Below are 19,872 nucleotides of genomic sequence, written 5' to 3' on the forward strand. Positions count from 1 at the left end.
GCTCATCCACACTTAACTTTGCTCCGCAGTTCTAGGCATAGGTCCACTCTTTAAAGGTCCCTTCTGCTTCCTCCATGAAAACCTGCTCTTTATCATTGAATTGGAGCAAACAACCTTCTGTGGGAAATCTGAATTGCCATTTGCTCCAGTTCAAGAGTGGGTTTTCCTGGGAAAAGCAGTGGCGGGGAAAATGCTCGGACTGGGAAAATGTGGACCTGGAAAGTGCAGGGCAGCTGTGGATGAGCCCTCAAATCTCTGATTTGAGGTTGATTTAGCCAGGCAAATGGTAGGCCTCAGAACTACTGGAGACCCCATCTGTGACATGGTGGCATGCCCCAAAGAAAAACTGTATCTACCATGGATATTGACTTAATTTGGTGCTGATTGATCCACACTGATAAGGATTTGTTCAATACCATGTGGTTCAAAAGATTGCATCTATTGCTAGGCCTACTCAAAGTAGCCCTGTTGAAATTTATTAGTGCGGCGACTAACAAGCCCGTCAATTTCAGTGGGCCAACGAAACATTTAAGCCCACCTGAAATTTGCAAACTCCCCTGTCTTGAACATCAATGAGCAGTTTTTGTTCCAAGATTCCTACATCCCCTCAGTTCCATGCCAAACCATATGTTTAAAGCACTATGATATCCCTTCAAAAAGTCATGGCTTTCCCCACAGAATTCTGGGAGCTGTAGTTTGTGAAGGGTGCCGAGAGTTGCTAGGAGACCCCTATTCCCCCCCCAGAGCTGCAATTCCCAGAGTTGCTTAATAGTCAACCCCTCTTGGGATAGGTTGGTTGGTAGATCATGAGACTATTAATTTTAAGGTTGTGGGTTCAAGCCCTGAGTTGGGCAAAAGATTTCTGCATTGCAGGAGGTTGGACTAGATGACCCTCACACCCTTAACAAGCTACAGCTCCCGGAATTCTTTAGGGGGGGTGCCATGACTGGTTTAAGTGGCATCAAGGGCCTTTAAATGTGTGGTGCAAATGTGGCCATTGTTCCATTTTGTTGGTTCTTTGGTGATGCTTCCCCAATGTTGCTGCGATATCGCCACTCGGAAACACACTTTAGCACAATAACCCACTCCCCAAAGGAAAATTTGTGGTATTAAAAGTTACAGGATTTCAGAAGGGGCAAACACCAGTTGGAAATGAAGCAGTATGTCTGCCCTGAACCCAGGGTTTGTTTTTTTTTAAACCAGAAATTACCGGAACTCAGTTTTGGCACTTCTCAGGTGGGCGCCATTGCCATTATAAGAGAACAAGGGAGGTGAGATCTGGCACCTCTTTTTTGTAGGAAAATAGCACTGCCTGAACCTTTTGCAGGTGCAAACAGTATTGAAAGCCAGTTATCATTTAGCCACCCCTGGTACCTACACGAAGAGCGCAAATGATTGCAAAAGCATGATAAAAAACGATGTCTGGAGAAGAAGAAGTCATATGGCTTTCTTGCTGCTGTATACCCACCTCCCAAAGATGTGTGCTGGCAGCTGAGGAGCCTGGGAGATCCTGGACCTGCTCCACGACCAGCTTATTCTTCTTGCAGGCGCTCCTAAGCTGCTGAAGAGATAACTGGTGGGGCCGAAATTCCAGGAAGCCTGAACATTTTTAAAACATAGATCTCATTCACGGTTTCTGTAACCTGAGAGCCAGCCCTGGAGCCAGCCGGGATTAGCAAAAGTAGTTTAGCTTCACCTGCCTCGCCCGGCTTGCGGAAGAGCCGGTGGGCCGCTCTCCCCCTGATGCGGCTGGCTGGGCGAGGGAGAAGCGAGGTGGAGCGAGTGCGGATGCTGACATGGGTAGAGGCAGCAGGCGCACCTGTGGAAAGGCAAACCCCATAATAAGTTGTGCGGTGGCAGCACCATCCTCGTCCCAGTTGCCACCAACATTCTTCCCCTGCCAGATAAATACAGTGGTACCTCAGGTTACAGACGCTTCAGGTTACAGATGCTTCAGGTTACAGACGCTGCAGGTTACAGACTCTGCTAACCCAGAAATAGTGCTTCAGGTTAAGAACTTTGCTTCAGGATGAGAACAGAAATTGTGCTCTGGCGGCACAGCGGCAGCAGGAGGCCCCATTAGCTAAAGTGGTGCTTCAGGTTAAGAACAGTTTCAGGTTAAGAAAGGACCTCCGGACCGAATTAAGTACGTAACCCGAGGTACCACTGTATTGGCTTTTTATGGTAGCAGTTGAGGCTACGGATGAGCAAACCTGTTCCTTTTGGGTTCTCATTCTTTCAGACTTCAGTTCCATTCTAAACATTTCCAGCTGGCAATTTGGGAGGGGGAAAGGCCTCGGGAAAATTAACCAGCGTTTTACATAAGAAGAGTCTTGCTGGATCAGACCAATGGGCCATCTCGTCCAGCATCCTGTTCTCACACTGGCCAACCAGATACTTCTGGGAAGCCAACAACCAGGACCGAAGTACAAGAGTTCCTCTCCCTTCTTGTGATTCCCAGAAACTGGGATTCAAAAGCACTGTTGTCTCGAAACGTGGAGGCACAGCAAAGCCAACATGGCCAGTAGCCCTTGATAGACCTCTCCTCCAATAATTTGTCTAATCCTTTTTTAAAGGCATCCAACTTGCTGTCCATCACTGCATTCTATGGAAGAGAGTTCCGCAGTTTAACGCTGAAAAAGAACTTCCTTTTTTCTTTTAAAATATTTTTTATTAAAGATTTTTGCTTTTTGTTTGCAAAAGTACATGCATTGTCTCTTTTTTCAGGTTGTGTTGTCTACAGATCAGTTACACTTGTTGTGAGACATTAGTGTTCTATGCAGTATAAGGTTGGGAAGAAAAGAGGGGGCAGGGAGAGGGGATATCTATATCTATATCATCTATATCTATATCTATATCTATATCATCTATATCTATATCTATATCTATATCTATATCTATATCTATATCTATATCTATATCTATCTAATCTATATCTATATCTATATCTATATCTATATCTATATCTATATCTATATCTATATCAAACCCCATCTTGAATCTTCCAACATTCAGCTTTGTCGAACATCCATGAATTCTAGTGTTATATATTTTAGAGTAATTTTTTTTACACGTTTTTGCATGTGAGTTTGCCTAATATGCTCAATTTTTTCCCCAAAGTGATTTCCTCTAATATAATGCATTGCCATATGCTGCTTTCGCTATGTGCATTTTTTCGTACACAGCTTTTTGTACACATTACACAAAGCTGGAAGTCTGCCTTGCAAAATTTGGAGAAACACAAATTCCGAAGGGTGGCTGTGGTTTGGTTTGCAAGCTGTTTTATGAAGAGCAAAATTAGGTAGGTTCATCTTCAAATGAATCCAATTTCCTCCCCATCCATAAGTGGTGGCCTGGGGTTACCCTTTTGCAAATAATTGTGGGTTTTGTTTTGTTTTTGTAAGAGATAGCTGACAACCTGTGATTTTAATTTTTTAAGCAGTGTTTGTTGCAAAGAAATAATGGTTGCGTGCCACATTTATTTGTTTTTTAATGAAATTGGGGTATGCAAGAATTTGTGTGATCTAATGAATGAATAAATAGAATTATTCATCATATAACCCGCCTTTCCCACAAGCAGCTCGAGGCAGCCTCCACGGTTCTCCCCCACCTCTCCATTTTATTCTCACAACAACCCTGTGAGGTAGGTTAGGCTAGAGCATGTGAAATAGTGGTTTGGGATTCCATCCTCAGCATCTCCTGGTAGGGCTGGAGTTCTCTGAAATCCTGGAGAGCTGCTGCCAACCAATGTAGAAAAACACTGGGCTAGATGGACCAACTCAGTATGAGGGAACTTCCTGTATTCCTGAGAGACAGCGATTGACTAAAAGGCAACCTAGCAAGCTTTATGGCTGAGTGGGGACCTTTCCCTCTTTTTGAATTTTATTTATTGATACACCACACTGTCTCTTGATGTGTCAAGTAGGAAGGGAAGAAGAGTCTGGATTTGATATCCCGCTTTATCACTACCCGAAGGAGTCTCAAAGTGGCTAACATTCTCCTTTCCCTTCCTCCCCCACAGCAAACACTCTGTGAGGTGAGTGGGGCTGAGAGACTTCAAAGAAGTGTGACTAGCCCAAGGTCACCCAGCAGCTGCATGTGGAGGAGCGGAGACGAGAACCCGGTTCACTAGATTACGAGTCTATCGCTCCTAACCACTAGACCACACTGGCTCTCAGGAAGGCAGGAATGGTTCTTGCTTCAGATGATGGAGAGTCACTGCCAGTTAAGGGAGACAAGAACTGAGCTAGATGGACCAGTGGTCTGACTTTGCATAAAAATGGCCATTTATTTGCATAAAAACAGGAAGTGACATCATATTGAGTGTGTGTGGAGGGAAAGGGAGCGGGTGACATAGATTTAAGAAATGTTTTAGAGGGACACACATATCTGGACTTCCATTAACACATTGAAATGCTGTACTGAAGGGAAGGCCCCCTAGGGCTTGCCGATCAGAAAGTCGGTGGTTCGAATCCCCACGACGGGGTGAGCTCCCGTTGTTCTGTCCCAGCTCCTGCCAACCTAGCAGTTCGAAAGCATGAAGTGCAAGTAGATAAATAGGTACCGCTCCGGCGGGAAGGTAAACAGCGTTTTCGTGTGCTGCTCTGGTTCTCCAGAAGTGGCTTAGTCATGCTGGCCAAATGACCCATAAGCTGTACGCCAGCTCCCTCGGCCAGTAAAGCGAGATGAGCACCGTAACCCCAGAGTCATCCGCAAATGGACCTAATGTTCAGGGGTCCCTTTACCTTTACCTATGAAAAAGTGAGAAGCTAGTCACTGCCTCCCAGACTAACTTTCCTGACTGGGTTGTTGTTGGGATTAAATGAGGAGGAGAATCATGTGCACCACCCTGAAATCTTTGGAGAAAAGGCTGTGATATAAATGCACCAAACAATTTTTCACTTCAAGAACCAATATGTAAACCGAAAACACAGCTGCCGTGTGAAATTCGCGCGTCTCTGAATTTTGTGATACCAAGTTTTCCAACACAGTTCCAATGTGTAGGAAACAAAAACACAAATCTATGGGGAAGGTATGCATAAAAATATTAGTGAAAATGGCACACAAAGGTGCATGGTAATAGGTGAAGCTGCTTGCAAAAATATGTATATTTGGCAATATTGTCACTAAAAGGCTGATGAATTTTCATGAGGATTTAAAGAAGAAAAGAAAGATAAACACAAATTTCTGTGGAATTTGGAGAACGGTCATTCTTAAAAGGAGGAATGGAGAGATCCTGTAACTGGCAGCTCCTACCCCCCCGCCCCCAAGCTGGCAAATAGAGCTAAAATGGTCTTCCCCGAGGGAAGACAAGTGATCCAGTCCAGCAGACACATCTCCTTCCCCACACAGTGATCCCAGACTCTTAAGGGAGACTCCTTATCCTAGAAAGAGACCAGCCCTAGAGAAATCCGAAGCCGAGCTGGATCGATAACACTCGTGGAGAGACGAAATACCAGCCCCAGCCCATTCCATACCAAGGAGATTCCAGCCTCTGGAAATGAGCAAAAGAGCCCAGAGGCTTGGACCAGCCAGCGAGACACATGTCAGATTGTAGAGCTGACATGTGGCAAAAGGGCTGAGCGAGGGGGCAGGGGCTCTTCTTCCAGGTGGTGTAAAAATCAGCCTATAAATTTATTTTAAAAATACAAATTAACTCGGTAGCCTATGACATTCGAAACTGACTTTACAGCCTACAGATGTTTGGGTGGACATTTCTTTACAGGTTTTTAAAGAATATGGACAGGTTTTCTGCACACTGGGTGTTTGGAAGTTGGTGTGCTCCCTAATACCTTTTCTGAGTTTCTGGTGCACAAGGCTACAAAATGCAAGCAATGGTTTGCTGAAAGCAGCTTTGTTCATGCGTAGGAGCTTTATATAAGCTTTATATACCTGTTTAGGGAAGCTTTTAATGTTTGAAGTTCTATAATGTTCTGTTGAAAGCCGCCCAGAGTGGCTGGGGAAACCCAGCCAGATGGGCGGGGTAGAAATAATAAATTATTTATTATTATTATTATTATTATTATTATTATTATTATTATTATTATTTCCCATGATCTGGGAGGGTGATTCCCAGAGCCTTTTGTGATAAAGGCCTAAGACAGAGATAGAGTTGCTCAGGCTCATAGCTGGAGTGTGGTCTTTGAGGGCTCCTTATCTGGCCCTCAGGACTCTCTCTGGGCCACAACTCAGGCCCTGCTCTGAGTCTCATCAAGCACCTTTGCCTGTCTGGAATGAAACGTTGAGCTATGATGAGCTCAAATGAAGCCCACAGCATGCAGGTAAGATGCCTCCTCCATCGCCCCACCCACTTCCCCCATTGGCCACTCCCACACTTGCTCCAGCCACGCCTCCTCAGAAGGTGGCCCCACATGGAAATGCAATCCTTTGGCTGGAAAATGTCCCCCACCCCTGACACAACTACTACTCTGTGCGCAGAGATGCTTGAGGAATTTGATCTTCGAGACATTCCAGTGTGAAGTCACTGGATCTGCACCTCCCAGATTAATGAAGGGATTGGAATTTGGCCTTTTTGCATTTCCTGAATGTTCCATCACGGTTCTTGGCTCAAAAATACATTATCAAAATGCAATAAAAACATTTATTTGGGGAAGGGGAGGGATATGCATTTTAATATGTATCTTAAATGCATAACTAAATGTGAAATGTTGGGCATACCTATACCTATACCTATATCTAATCTATATCATCTATATCTATATCTATGTGTCATCTATATTTTTTCTCTTTCTTTCTTTCATGTGGAAACAGTATGGAATGGACTTATGGTTGAACAGGTGTGCAAGATGCAGAAACCATCGACGGCGGGCCTCACCCCTCTCTACCTACAAAATAATGAGCCTGCTCACTGCATTTCTCTCTAAGTCACAGGTCCTGCTTCACATCTTTCTCGAATCTTTCTGCCTGGCTTGAAAGAGTCCTTGAACTCTGATGATGCTTCTCGCTTGCCTAGATGGAGAGATGTTTGTAGAAATTAGCCTACTGTAGGAAGGTAACATTTACAGTGGTACCTTGGTTCTCAAACTTAATTCGTTGCGGAAGTCCATTCCGAAACCAAAGCGTCCCAAAACCAAAGCATGCTTTTCCATAGAAAGTAATGCAAAACAGATTAATCCATTCCAGACTTTTAAAACATCAATTTAACATGAATTTTACTATCTAATGAGACCATTGATCCATAAAATGAAAACAATAACCAATGTACTGTACTATAAAATAGATAAGACAGTATTGTAGATGATAAAAATTAAAATTAATTTTTTTTCTTACCTGCACTGATGATAGTCACTGTTTGGATGGGGGGCTTTTATCCATTTGCACAGTCACACAATCAATCAATCAGTCACTAGCTGAACTGGGTTCCACACAGTCACAAAAACAAATTAACTGAAAAAGCCTCAAAAACAAAAATGCAAAATAAATAGCAAAAACAAAAGCTCCAAACTTAATCCGTTCCGGAAGTCCATTTGACTTTTGAAATGTTTGAAAAACAAGGCTCTGCAAATAAATACTCTGGTAAATCAAAAAATAAAATAAATAGGGTGGCTCAGAAATCAGATTGTAAAAACAGATCCTGATATGTATATTGGACAATCCATGGGCAATTTGGACCAAACTGTGGCAGTTATCTTCCCACAAGGGCTGATATTGATGCTGAAATCCAGCATTGCCTAAGTTCTGTGAGTGCGGCTTTCTTCCAATTGAAATGCAGAGTGTTTGAGGAACGGGACATTCGCAGGGAAACCAAAATGCTTGTTTAAAAAGCTATTGTGCTACCAACCTTACTGTATGCTTGTGAAACATGGTGCACTTATAAACGCCATCTCCAACTCCTTGAAAGTTTCCATCAATGGTGTCTCTGGAAATTTTTACACACCACTTGTGAAGACAGGCCAACTAATGCCAGTGTATCAGAGGAAGCAAAGATCAGCAGTGTTGAAGCAATGATTCTTCAACATCAGCTTCATTGGACTGGTCATGTTCTTTGGATGCCTGATTATTGTCTTCCAAAGCAACTACTCTATTCCCAACTTAAGAATGGAAAGCATAGTATTGGTGGTCAACAAAAGACTCTCTCAAAGACTCTCTCAAAGCAAATCTTTAAAAATGTAGTATAAACACCAACAATTGGGAAACACTTGCCTGTGAGCGCTCCAGTTGGACAACAGCCTTTACCAAAGGTGTCATGGGCTTTGAAGACACTTGAACTCAGGACGCAAGGAAGAAATGTGCTAAGAGGAAGGCATGCTTGGCAAATCCACACCGTGATCAGCTCCCATCCAGAAACCAATGTCCCCACTGTGGAAGGATGTGTGGATCCAGAATTGGCTTCCACAGTCACTTATGGTCTCACTGTTAAGACCGTGTTTATGGAAGACAATCTTACTTGGCTATGAGTGATCACAAGAAGAAGAAGAAGAAGAAGAAGAAGAAGAAGAAGAAGAAGAAGAAGAAGAAGAAGACACCTATGAATCCCAGTTGCTGGGAATCACAAGTGGGGAGAGCACTTTTGTGCTTGGATCTTGCTTGCAGGCTTTCCATGGGCACCTAGTTGCCCAATGTGAGACAAGGATGCTGAACTAGATGTGCCACGAACCTGATTCAGCAAGGGCCCCTCTTATGTTTTTGTGTATATGTTCCAATGACTAACAACAAAAAAAGGCACCCGCTGCTTAATACCTGCATCCAGAGTAGGTTCTCTGGTGATAATCTAATGGATGCTGAGATTTACATAGGAGAAAGGGATGCTTCAGATAGTATCCAAGTGTTTGAACATCACCTGTATTGATCATCTTTGCAACCAAGGCATTCTAGGAAAGGCAAAGCAGTCAATTTCTGTTCAGAAATCCCAATCCTAAATTCAATTCTACACACTTCTGCGTCAGTTTGCAATCTTTTTTTTTTAAGTCCTCACAAAAAAACCACCAGCATTTTGGTGCAAAATTCTCCTAATGTGCATATTTTTTGGTATGCGATTTTGCCCAATGTGGGCAAAATTTCTCCCAAAACAATGTTTGTTTTTTTACTAATCTAGGCACTTTTAATGTATGCTTTCCTCTAATATACACACTTGCCTGAAATGGAATGCGGCCTCCAGGCTGAAAAACGGTCCTCACTCCTGAATTAGAAAGCAACTTATTCTACACCATCCCACTCAGTCAATGAGGTCAGTGTGTGAGGACTTCCTGGTTGTGCCACAGAGGTCCACCCTGTGGCAGATAAGCAGTGGGCCTTTTCTGTGGTGGCTTCTTCTCTATGGAACCAACTCCCCTCTGAGTTGCAGCAGGCACTGATAATGGAAACCTTTTGCCGCTTTCTGAAATCCCAGCTTTCTTCCCAAGTCTTTGCTAGCACTTCTTAATTTGCTCTGGTGGTGGTTGTTTTTCCCCCAGCAAACATCATTATCATACATGTGTGCTTGTTTTATTCTGATTTTATGTTGTATGCTGCTTTGTTATTAAACAAAAAAGGAGCATAGCAAGAAGTCTAAATAAATAAACAAGCCATTATTTTTTATTGCTTTTGAAAGCAATTTACAAAAAAAGAGCAACGTACAAGGAGGGTAACAAAATTACTCAGAATAAATAAATAAATAAATAAGATCTTATTAATTGAAACATATTATATGAGAGTGTAATCCTAATAAAACAAATAGGGGGGAAATGGATTTTTGGGGTTTAAAACAAATATAGATGCCAAATAATGACTGAACACAGTGACAACAAATGTTGCCATTGGTAAAAATATTATGTTTCTAGAGATCAAATTGATAAGCATTCTGACAAAAATGGGAATGAGTTCTAACAAAGTGGAACAAGAAGCCAGCTGTTAAAGGTGCAAGAGACCGGCCTACACTAGTTCACAGACCAACCTTTCAACTGAATGCAAAGGTGCAGCCTTATCCAAATAGCAGGAGCCCAATGATTAAGCCCACAATTAGAACTCGAACTCAGAGCCTCCTGGCAGCTTCTTCCTCAAAACTGCAAAAGCAGGAAGACTGGCTACACATCACCATAAAAGAGGATCTCATATGTAGGGGACAAGACACAAGATGACTTATATCTCGGCTCAGTTGGGTAGCCAGGTGCTTGGCTGCAGCTCAGTGGCAGAACATCTGCTTGGCATGCAGAAGGCCCCATTCCCCTGGCAAAAGGATCAGACAATGTATGGCAGGAAAGACCTCTTTCTCCCGGAGACCTTGAGAAACAGAGAAGACAGGATGTGGACCATAGCAACTTAGGTTTGGGAATTTAAATCTGGAAAATCCAAACATGCTTTTTAAGTTTAGACAGATGGCACATCTGCTAAGGGGGCTCCACATCTGGGTGGCCACGATGAGAACAGGATGGTCTGATTCAACAGGGCTCTTCTTATGTTCTTAGAGTGAAGATGTGATGAATCTAGCCCTTGACAGTCCTTTCCCTTTTCTGAATGTGATGGAACTGCTGGCCCTCCCTGGACCAGAGCTTCATGAGAATAAGAGAAGAGCTTGCAGGATCAGGCCAGTGGCCCATATAGTCCAGCATCCTCTTCTCACAGTGGCCAACCAGATGTCTCAGGGGGAAACCAGCAAGCAGGACCTGAGTGGAAGAACAACTCTCTCCTTTCAAAGGAGCTACAGTGGTACCTCAGGTTAAGAACTTAATTCATTCCGGAGGTCCATTCTTAACCTGAAACTGTTCTTAACCTGAGGTACCAACTTTAGCTAATGGGGACTCCCACTGCTGCCACGCCACTGCCACGTGAGTTCTGTTCTCATCCTGAAGCAAAGTTCTTAACCTGAGGTACTATTTCTGGGTTAGCGGAGTCTGTAACCTGAAGCGTCCGTAACCTGAAGCGTCTGTAACCTGAAGCGTCTGTAACCCAAGGTACCACTGTATTGTGGTGTAGTGGTTTGATTGTCAGGCTAGGACCTGGGAGACCAGGGTTCAAAAGCCCACCTGGCCATGAATTTCACTGGGTGGCCTTGGGCCAGCCCCTGTCTCTCAGCTTAACCTACTTTACAGGGTTGCTGTGGGGATCAAAGGAGGAGGGGGAGAAGCCCATACGCCACCTCAAACCCCTGGAGAAAAGGTGGGATATAAACTGCTCTATCCCTAAAGACTCCAACCCACTCACCTGGGAAACTGTTTATTCATGCACCTCCCAAAGAAGCTGGAACTGACATAAATGCATCACAGAGGGTTGGACTAGACGATCCTTTGAGCCCTTTCCAACTTGTCAATTCTACGATTGGTTCTCTAATCCCCTCCATTTCACCCCCCAACAACAACCCCATCGGGTAGGTCAGGCCAAGATCTCTCAGGCAACTGACACCGGGTCACCCCAATGTGTTTTGCTGCTGAGCTGAGGATTCGAACCTGGATCTCCCCACTGTCCTAGTCCGACGCTCTAACCAAGCCTTTGCTGCCCCAGACGTGCTCCAGGAACAGCTGCCGTCGGGCTGTCCACAGCTATTTTGGGCACCACAGGGGACAAGGGAGGGTGAGCGCTCCAGCCAAGGAACCCGGGGCTGGGCAAGAGGTAATCCCTGCCACTACCGGGGTAAAAGTTCACTTGAAATGGGTCGCTCGCTGAGTGCTGTATTAGCTCGGACACACTCTTGTGGTGTTGTTGTTTTTGTTGTTGTTGGTTTCACCCCACCCCCTTCCTCCTCTCCTTGCTTTCTTTTCCTTTTCCTCCCATGAGAGAATTCCGGCCCAGCTCCTGCCTGCATTCACTTCATATTTCGGAGCATTTTCTCTCAAAATCCCGCTGACAGATGAAGAGCAGGGAGAGAGCCAGATTCCCATGGAACAATAGCTCTTTGGAGAGGGACTCTGTGCCCAGCTTGGCCCTGGAGGGGGGGCGGCTGCCCGGGGGCACTGACAGCAGGAACCTTCCTGGTCTTCGGCCAAGGCACAGGTGCTGGCGACACGACGAGCCTTCTGGTCAGAGCCCGGCCTGCTTTATAACCCTGGCGTCATGCCAGCCGGCAGCTCGGAGCGTTAACCTGTTGTGTGCTGCAGAAGTTCTCTTTCCCCCCCTTCTGCTCTCTATTCCCCCAACCACCAGCAGCCCCGTGGGGCTTCGGGGAAGCTGTCCTCAGCTGTCAAAGCAGAGAGAGGAGGATGCCACACAGGGCCGGAAGGAGAGAACAGTTCAGCCCCTCGGATGGAGCGGAGCTCAGCTGCGAACGGGGGTGCCCGTCGGCTGAGGGTAACCGAGGACAAAAGCAGAACCTTGAGGAAAGAGGTGAGATCAATCTGAGGAGGCATGGTATCTCGGTGGAACCTCCATGTTTAGAGGGAGTCTACCCCTGAATGGGATGCGGGTGGTGCTGTGGGTTAAATCACTGAGCCTAGGGCTTGCCGGTTGGAAGGTTGGTGGTTCGAATCCCCACGAAAGGATGAGCTCCCATTGCTCGGTCCCTTCTCCTGCCAACCTAGCAGTTCAAAAACATGTCAAAGTGCAAGTAGATAAATAGGTACCGCTCCGGCAGGAAAGTAAACGGCATTTCTGTGCGCTGCTCTGGTTTGCCAGAAGCGGCTTAGTCATGCTGGCCACATGACCCGGAAGCTGTACGCCGGCTCCCTCGGCCAATAAAGCGAGATGAGCACCATAACCCCAGAGTCGTCTGTGACTGGACCTAATGATCAGGGGTCCCTTTACCTTTACCCCTGAATACCAGTTGCTGGGGAACAATAGCAGGAGAGGGCTATTGCGTCTGTGGTGGCGTCCAACTAATTCCTGCATTACAGGGGGTTGGACTAGATGACCCTTGTGGTACCAACTCTATGTGCAAATTCTGTGAGCAAGTCCTATTCAGAGCTGACCCAGGGTTGTTGTTGGTTTTTTTTTTTTTTTTTTTGAGGGGGACTGAGTTCCCTTACCTTAAAAAATAAATTATTGTGTTTTTTTTTGTCTGTGGGGGCTGGAACGGATACCTGAGTCAAAGAACCACCCATATAATCGTACCTTGGTTGACGAACGCCGTGCGACTCAAACGTTTTGGCTCCCGAATGCAGTGAACCCGGAAATGAGTGTTCTGGTTTGCAAAAGTTATTTGGGACCTGAACGTCCGATAGGGCTTCCGCGGCTTCCAATTGAGTGCTGGAAGCTGCTGCAGCCAATCGGAAGCCGCACCTTGGTTTTCCAATGGTTTCAGGAGTCGAATGGACTTTTGAGACAGATTCCGTTCATCAACCAAGGTACAACTTTATCTGTAATCAATAAGGTTGTGGCCATTTCTAAACCAGATCATTGTCTGCTTGAGTTCATCAATCACATCTTACATTTAGCCACTGCCAGGGTTTGTGTAGCACTGCAACTGGGCCTGCAATAAACAAACAAACCTTTTGTTCTAGAAAAACAAAGTACTGAGCTGATCCATTACAATGAATGGACCTAAGTTAGCAAACTCCAAGGAGTCTGTGTAGGAGACTGGACTAGATAGGCCTTTGGTCTGATCCAGCAGGACTGTTCCTAAGTTAGGGGATGGGTTGTGGCCCCATGGGAGAGCATCTGTTCTGTGTGTGAAAGGTCCCAGCTTCAACCCTTGGTATCTCCAAATAGGGCATGAGCTATAAGGCGGTTCCCTTGTCATGTCCATCAACTTTGTTTTAAGGATCAGCCCTGTGGGAGGTGGTGGTGATGGGACAATTTCATCGCTGCCAAGCACCGCAAGCGATGTCGGGTGGAGGGTTGTGAGCTGCATGCCGGAGTGCAGCTAGAGCCGGTGGGAGGAATCACACACATTTAGCCGTCCCCTTCCTGTCACCACCCTGCTCATGTAAATTGCACCCTACCAGCAGCTGTTTTGTGCAACTTCCATATTGCAATCCCCACCTACAGCCCCACAAGCAGCTGTTTTGTGCGACTTCCATAGAATCTCAGACTTGTAGAGTGGGAAGGGATCCAAAGGGTCATCCAATCCAATCACAGAGGGATAGTGTGGGTAGGGTGGTGCCTGGGGAACACACACATATCCCCATCTTGGGCATTGCCCTCTCCATCACATTCAGTGGTGTAGCGTGGGTTGCCAGTGCCCGGGGCAAGGCAAGTACACTCAGCACTGCCTACTGGGCTGGAATGAATGCTCTGCAACCTACCTTAGCGGCAGCCGTGGTGCCCTGTGACCACCAAGTATGGTAGAGAGTAGGACGCAGAATTGGTTGGGAACAGGTATCTTTCTAAAGCCTGTGCCAAGGGTGCCCTAGCAACCTGCCATTGCGCAAATCCACTCCTTAGTCTGCCCATGTGAACATTGGGAGTTTTCCCATGTGAGGGGGAGGGCACACTATTTTATATTTATTATTACTACTTTTTTATCCTTTTGAAATTTTGCACCCCTAAGAATTTTGCCCCCTTCATGGATCACTGCCTTGTTGCAGCTAAGGGGCTTGAATAACTCAGAGAAGCTATCAGCTATGCTGTGCAGGTCCACCCAAGATGGACAGGTCACAGCTGAGAGTTTAGACTAAGTGTGATCCACCTGGAGAAGGAATCGGCAATCCACTCCAGTATCCCTGCCAAGAAAACTCCATGCACAATAACAACAGGCATATAAAAGGACAGGAGTGCCTGGCATGCTCTGGTCCATGGGGTGACGAAGAGTCGGACACGACTAATCGACTAAACAACAACAACAAGAATTTTGCAACTGCCCCTGTGGCCCCCGTCACGATCAAATTTGCACCTCCCCAAAAACCTCGCCAAAGACTGTTTGGTAATGTTGCGGGGTGGGCCACCAATGTGGATTGCATGGAACATCTCAGAGAATTGCATGTGGCTTGGAGGGCTGCAGGTTAGCCACCAAAAGATGGAATCCTTGACTTAGAACAGGGAGATCAAGAACCAGATTTGAGCCACAATTTGGCCTAGCCTACCTCACAGGGCGCGGGTGGCGCTGTGGGTAAAACCTCATTGCCTAGGACTTGCTGATCGTATGGTCGGCGGTTCGAATCCCCGCGGTGGGGTGAGCTCCCGTCTTTCGGTCCTAGCTTCTGCCCACCTAGCAGTTCGAAAGCACCCCTAAGTGCAAGTAGATAAATAGGTACAACTTTATAGCGGGAAGGTAAACGGCGTTTCCGTGTGCTGCACTGGTGCTGGCTCGCCAGAGCAGCTTCGTCACGCTGGCCACGTGACCCGGAAGTGTCTTCGGACAGCGCTGGCTCCCGGCCTCTTAAGTGAGATGAGCGCACAACCCTAGAGTCGGACACGACTGGCCCGTACGGGCAGGGGTACCTTTACCTTTACCTTTACCTCACAGGGCTGTTGTGATCCAATGGGATAATTCACGGAGAGGCAGAAGCATGACCAATAAATAAAAGGGGGAAGGAGCCATGATTCCCTAGCCGAGGAATGTTCTCCCCCCGCATTTCCCTCTGGCTGGTCCATCCAGAATGGAGCGCAATGGTCTATCCCTGAAATTGAAACCGTTCACCATCGAAAAGCTAAGAATCTTGAACCGACACCAAGAGGTGGGAGGCGGGGGACACATCTGATGGGCCCAGGCTGTTTGGCAGTTGTGCAAATCCACAGATCAGCCACCCAGCGGCCTTGCACGATCTCCGCTGTGCTCTGGATTCACCAGCCCCTGCTGTGGCAGAAAGACATTTTCGGTGCCCTCTGCGGGAAGGTGCGAGTCTGACGGCCGTGACCGTGTGACGTTGCCTGTCTCTCCCCATGCCTGAAGGGAGAAGTCATGTTCCAGACACTAATGCCCAGCCGGGATCAGAGAACAGCTGGCCACCGAAATCTCCAGCTGGTTTTGGGGGTGTGTGTTGTGGGGGTGGCGGTGTTACGTTCTGCATAACAGGAACCACAGCAGTTGGGCTGGCTTGGCAGAGCTGTGAGGCATTGTGGGCATGAAAAGAAATAAGAGACAGAGAGTGAAAGAGAGAGAGAGAGAGTGCATAAAATTGGTGCATGGGCAAATTAGAAGCCAGGGTGCTTGGCTGCTGTTGCTGCCAGCCATTGGCCAACAGAGCTCAACAGTGGGTGGGCAACAAAAACCAGGACATCCAAGTTGGTAAGGGAAGAAGAGAAAGCCTTTTTGGCTCAACGTGTGGGGAGGATTCTTGCCTCGGCCGATGTTCAGGATGGCAGCACATTTCCTAAGAAGAAATGGTGCAACATTTGAAGCATTCTTCAGTGCACTCCCACTGCTGGTCTGGGAAATAGTGCAAGCACGGTGCTAGCTGCAATCAAGGTCTGTCTTGCCATTTCTTGCAAAATTCTGCATTTAGATGCATTTTGCCCCCCAAAGCTCAAATGAGAACTGAGGAAAAAGAACGACTTAGCTGCCTTTTAAGCTGGTAATGTGTGCACAGCCTTAGTTTATGGGGTGGGGTGGAGAAATGGAAATGAACTGGCAGAGAGGGAAAGGTTTATAAAATTAAAAATAGGTGAAGAAGGAGCTTCTCCCCTTCCCCTCACTTTGGCAAGCAAATCAAGATGAAAGCTAAATATTGGATTGTAGAAACATGACTGTGGGGAAAAAGTTAAAGGAATATTTTTTTTAAATTATGTACCTACTGTATGGAATTTGACAACTGGACAATGTAAATGGATTCTTTGTGCTCTTACTGTGGCCAGAAGGATGATGTTGATGCGCTGGAAAGAGAAATCTATGGCCCTCTTTAGTCAATGGATGGAAGATACAACAAAGCTTTCAACTTATAAATGGATTGCTTATAGATGTAGACCTTGTTTGGACAAGTGCAATGATATGCATATATGAAATTGTAGTTGTTTGTACGTATAGTGATATCATATACTTTTCCTTCCTTTTTTCTCTTTATGCACTTTTATTTTTATTTTATTTTGTTCAATTGAAATATCCCCCCCCAAAAAAAAAAAATAATGAGAAGAAGCTGAAAACTGAATAAACAGTTCCATGGAAAAACCCCCAAATTGTAACAAGTCGCTGGATACTTACGGAGTTGCTGCCATCTGCCACCAGGTAAACAAGCTAGGGTTCTTTTTTGGGGAGTAGGGGAATCGACATAGGAGGACACACCTGCGAGGGACCTTCCAAACCAGGAGGCAACCCTACTTGTAAGTAGATCCACTCTAACCTCACTCCCAGCTAAGCTGCATCACAGAGCAGCAGGAATTCCATAGGCCGACCCTGAACAGTGTTAACCAAACAGCGTCCCCATCTAGACCAGTTTTTCTCAAACTTGGGTCCCCAGCTGTTGTTGGACTGCGACTCCCATCACCCTTAGCTGGCAGGACCAGTGGTCAGGGATGATGGGAGTTGTAGTCCAATGACGGCTGGAGACCCAAGTTTGAGAAACACCTGCATGAAACTGTCTCAAAGCAGCAATTTCTCACATTGTTATTCTTACTGGTATCTTTGTTTCCGTTGCGTCGTTCCTTTTCTGCTTTGAGAATGCTTTACAGCATGGAGATGTGTGTGTGTGCATGACACAGTGTAAATATGTCTTTTCAGTCAGCTATACAGTGGTACCTCGGGTTAACAATTCGTTCTGGAGGTCTGTTCTTAACCTGAAACTGTTCTTAACCTGAAACTGTTCTTAACCTGAAGCACCACTTTAGCTAATGGGGCCTCCCGCTGCTGCTGCACCGCTGCGGCGTGATTTCTGTTCTCATCTTGAAGCAAAGTTCTTAACCCAAGGTACTATTTCTGGGTTAGCAGAATCTGTAACCTGAAGCGTCTGTAACCTGAAGCGTCTGTAACCCGAGGTACCACTGTAATTGAAAGCATGAAATGCTGATGTCACATGTAGACTCCCCCCTTCTTCCCGCATTGGAGGGTCACTTTCTATCATGCACGAACCCTCCCTGTGCCAGTCCTCCCCCACTATGCCACACACATCTGCAGATAGCTGAAACTGACATGCTTGTCCGCTCAGCTCCAAGTCACTCCCAAGAGTGCCTCCCCTCCCTCCCTCTCTGCTCAGGCCCTCGAGGGGCTATTTCTGGCTCCCCCCGTGCACCTGTAGGGCCACCGGTGCCACAGACGAGAAACCTGAGCCAGCAAAATGACAAGGCACCTTCCAGCTCCCCGGGCGACAGAGGAGAGATTCCCTGCTCTGCCCAGACCCCCTAGGGAGCCCAGTGGGGTCGGGTGTCAGGAGCGGGCTCCTCTTACAGGGGGCTGAATCTCAGCAATGCGGCTCTGGAGCAGCAGGGCAACCAGGGGACGGTGCCAAGCTCCCCGCTTGCTCGGGCCTGGAGAGAGGAATGTCAGCTTGCCTGCACCCAGGCAACTGAGTGGGCCCTGGCAGGAACGTCTAGCCTGATTGCAGTGGGGGGGGGGGGTTGTACTGGGGCGTCAGATGCAGGGATGGGGGAGACATTTGATCCACTTTGCATTTAAAGGCAGACTTTCCTGATTCATGCTTTCCGAAAGAAATCCACAAACCGAAACACCCGTCGCCTTTCAAAACCCACACTTCTCCGAATTTTGCAACACAGATCTTCAGGCAAGTAATGTGTACAGAGAAAAAAACACACCCAGCAGGATAAAGCACACCTATAAATGGAGATATTGCCAATATGTGTATATTTGTCAGAACTGCTTGCAAAAAAGGGCTGATCTGGAGAAATCCACATTTCAATGCTGACAGATTTTCATTAGGATTTTAAAGCACAGGTAAATGAATTGCAATATTGCAGAGAACTGAATTGAAGATCAGGAGGAAAAAACAAGGAACTGAGAGGACAGAAATGGACAGATTCACTCATCCTTAATTGGAGGTGACTATCCTGACTTGAAATGACAACCTTCTGGGTCCAAGAGAGAACTAATTCTCCCTTGTGTCATCCTCATTCTCTGCAGTGTCCTGGTTCTTTGTGGCATTGTGAAGATTATAGCAGCCTTAGTCACAGAACTGTAGAGCTGTAGAGTTGGAAGGGACCCTGAGGATCATCTAGTTCAATGCCCTGCAGTGCAGGAATATGCAGCTGTCCCATACGGGGATCAAACCTGCAACCTTGGCATTATCAGCACCATGCTCTTACTAACTGAGCTATCCAGGCTTTTTAAAATAAATAAATAAAACAAATTCTGCAAAAGTTCTAATCCTGCCAAATGTCATGTTAACATTAAGGCCATCTGTTGTGTGTTCAGTGCAAAGGATTCTGGCTGCTGGTGGTGGATAGAGCTGACCTAAGTATGTGCCACAGGGGTTCCCCTCTCTTTGGTCCTTGGGACTCTTTCTAGGACACACCCCTTCTCAAGCCACACCCCTTCTCCATCTTCTAGTGATTTTGCCTGGCTGGAATATAGCTTTGAACACTGGTAATAACTCTTGTTTGTCTGGATGGAGGAGGCCAAGAGGGCTGTGTGAGCACATACAGGAACTTGCTTGCCACGTGTCAATGTTGTGGATGGGGTGATTAATGGACATTAATTGCTCCATCGACGTCACTGACACAGGGCTCCTGAAAAGGTTACTCAGGCTGAAAAATATTCCCCACTCCTGTGAAAAGGGATGGCCCAGATTGGAGCAGGCTCTAGTCATGCAGCCTGACCTTCAGGATCAGAGTGATAGGCCCTGAACATCAGTTCCTGAGGATCGTATGTAGGGAGAGCGTTTTGCTCACATCTTGCTTCTCAAAGTGGCACCTGGCTGGTTTCGGTGGGAACAGGATGGCAGACTAGAAGGACAAACCGGCAGCAAGTAAAGGACACACTCTGGGGTTGTCATGGTGTTTCCAGAGTCAAAACTGGCCATCACTGGAGCCTGTGCAGGTTCATTTCCTGGTAGCAGGGTTTGTTCCCTGGAGAACCAGTGTCATTCAGAGGAGACACGGCTGGACCAGATGGACCCATTTCCTTGAATAGTCTGAGGGTTGTGTTATGCAACCACTGGATTCTGACATGCTCTGGTAGAGGGA

The sequence above is a fragment of the Podarcis filfolensis genome, assembly GCF_964270895.1.
Source record: "Podarcis filfolensis genome assembly, chromosome: 8".
Lineage (NCBI taxonomy): Eukaryota > Metazoa > Chordata > Lepidosauria > Squamata > Lacertidae > Podarcis > Podarcis filfolensis.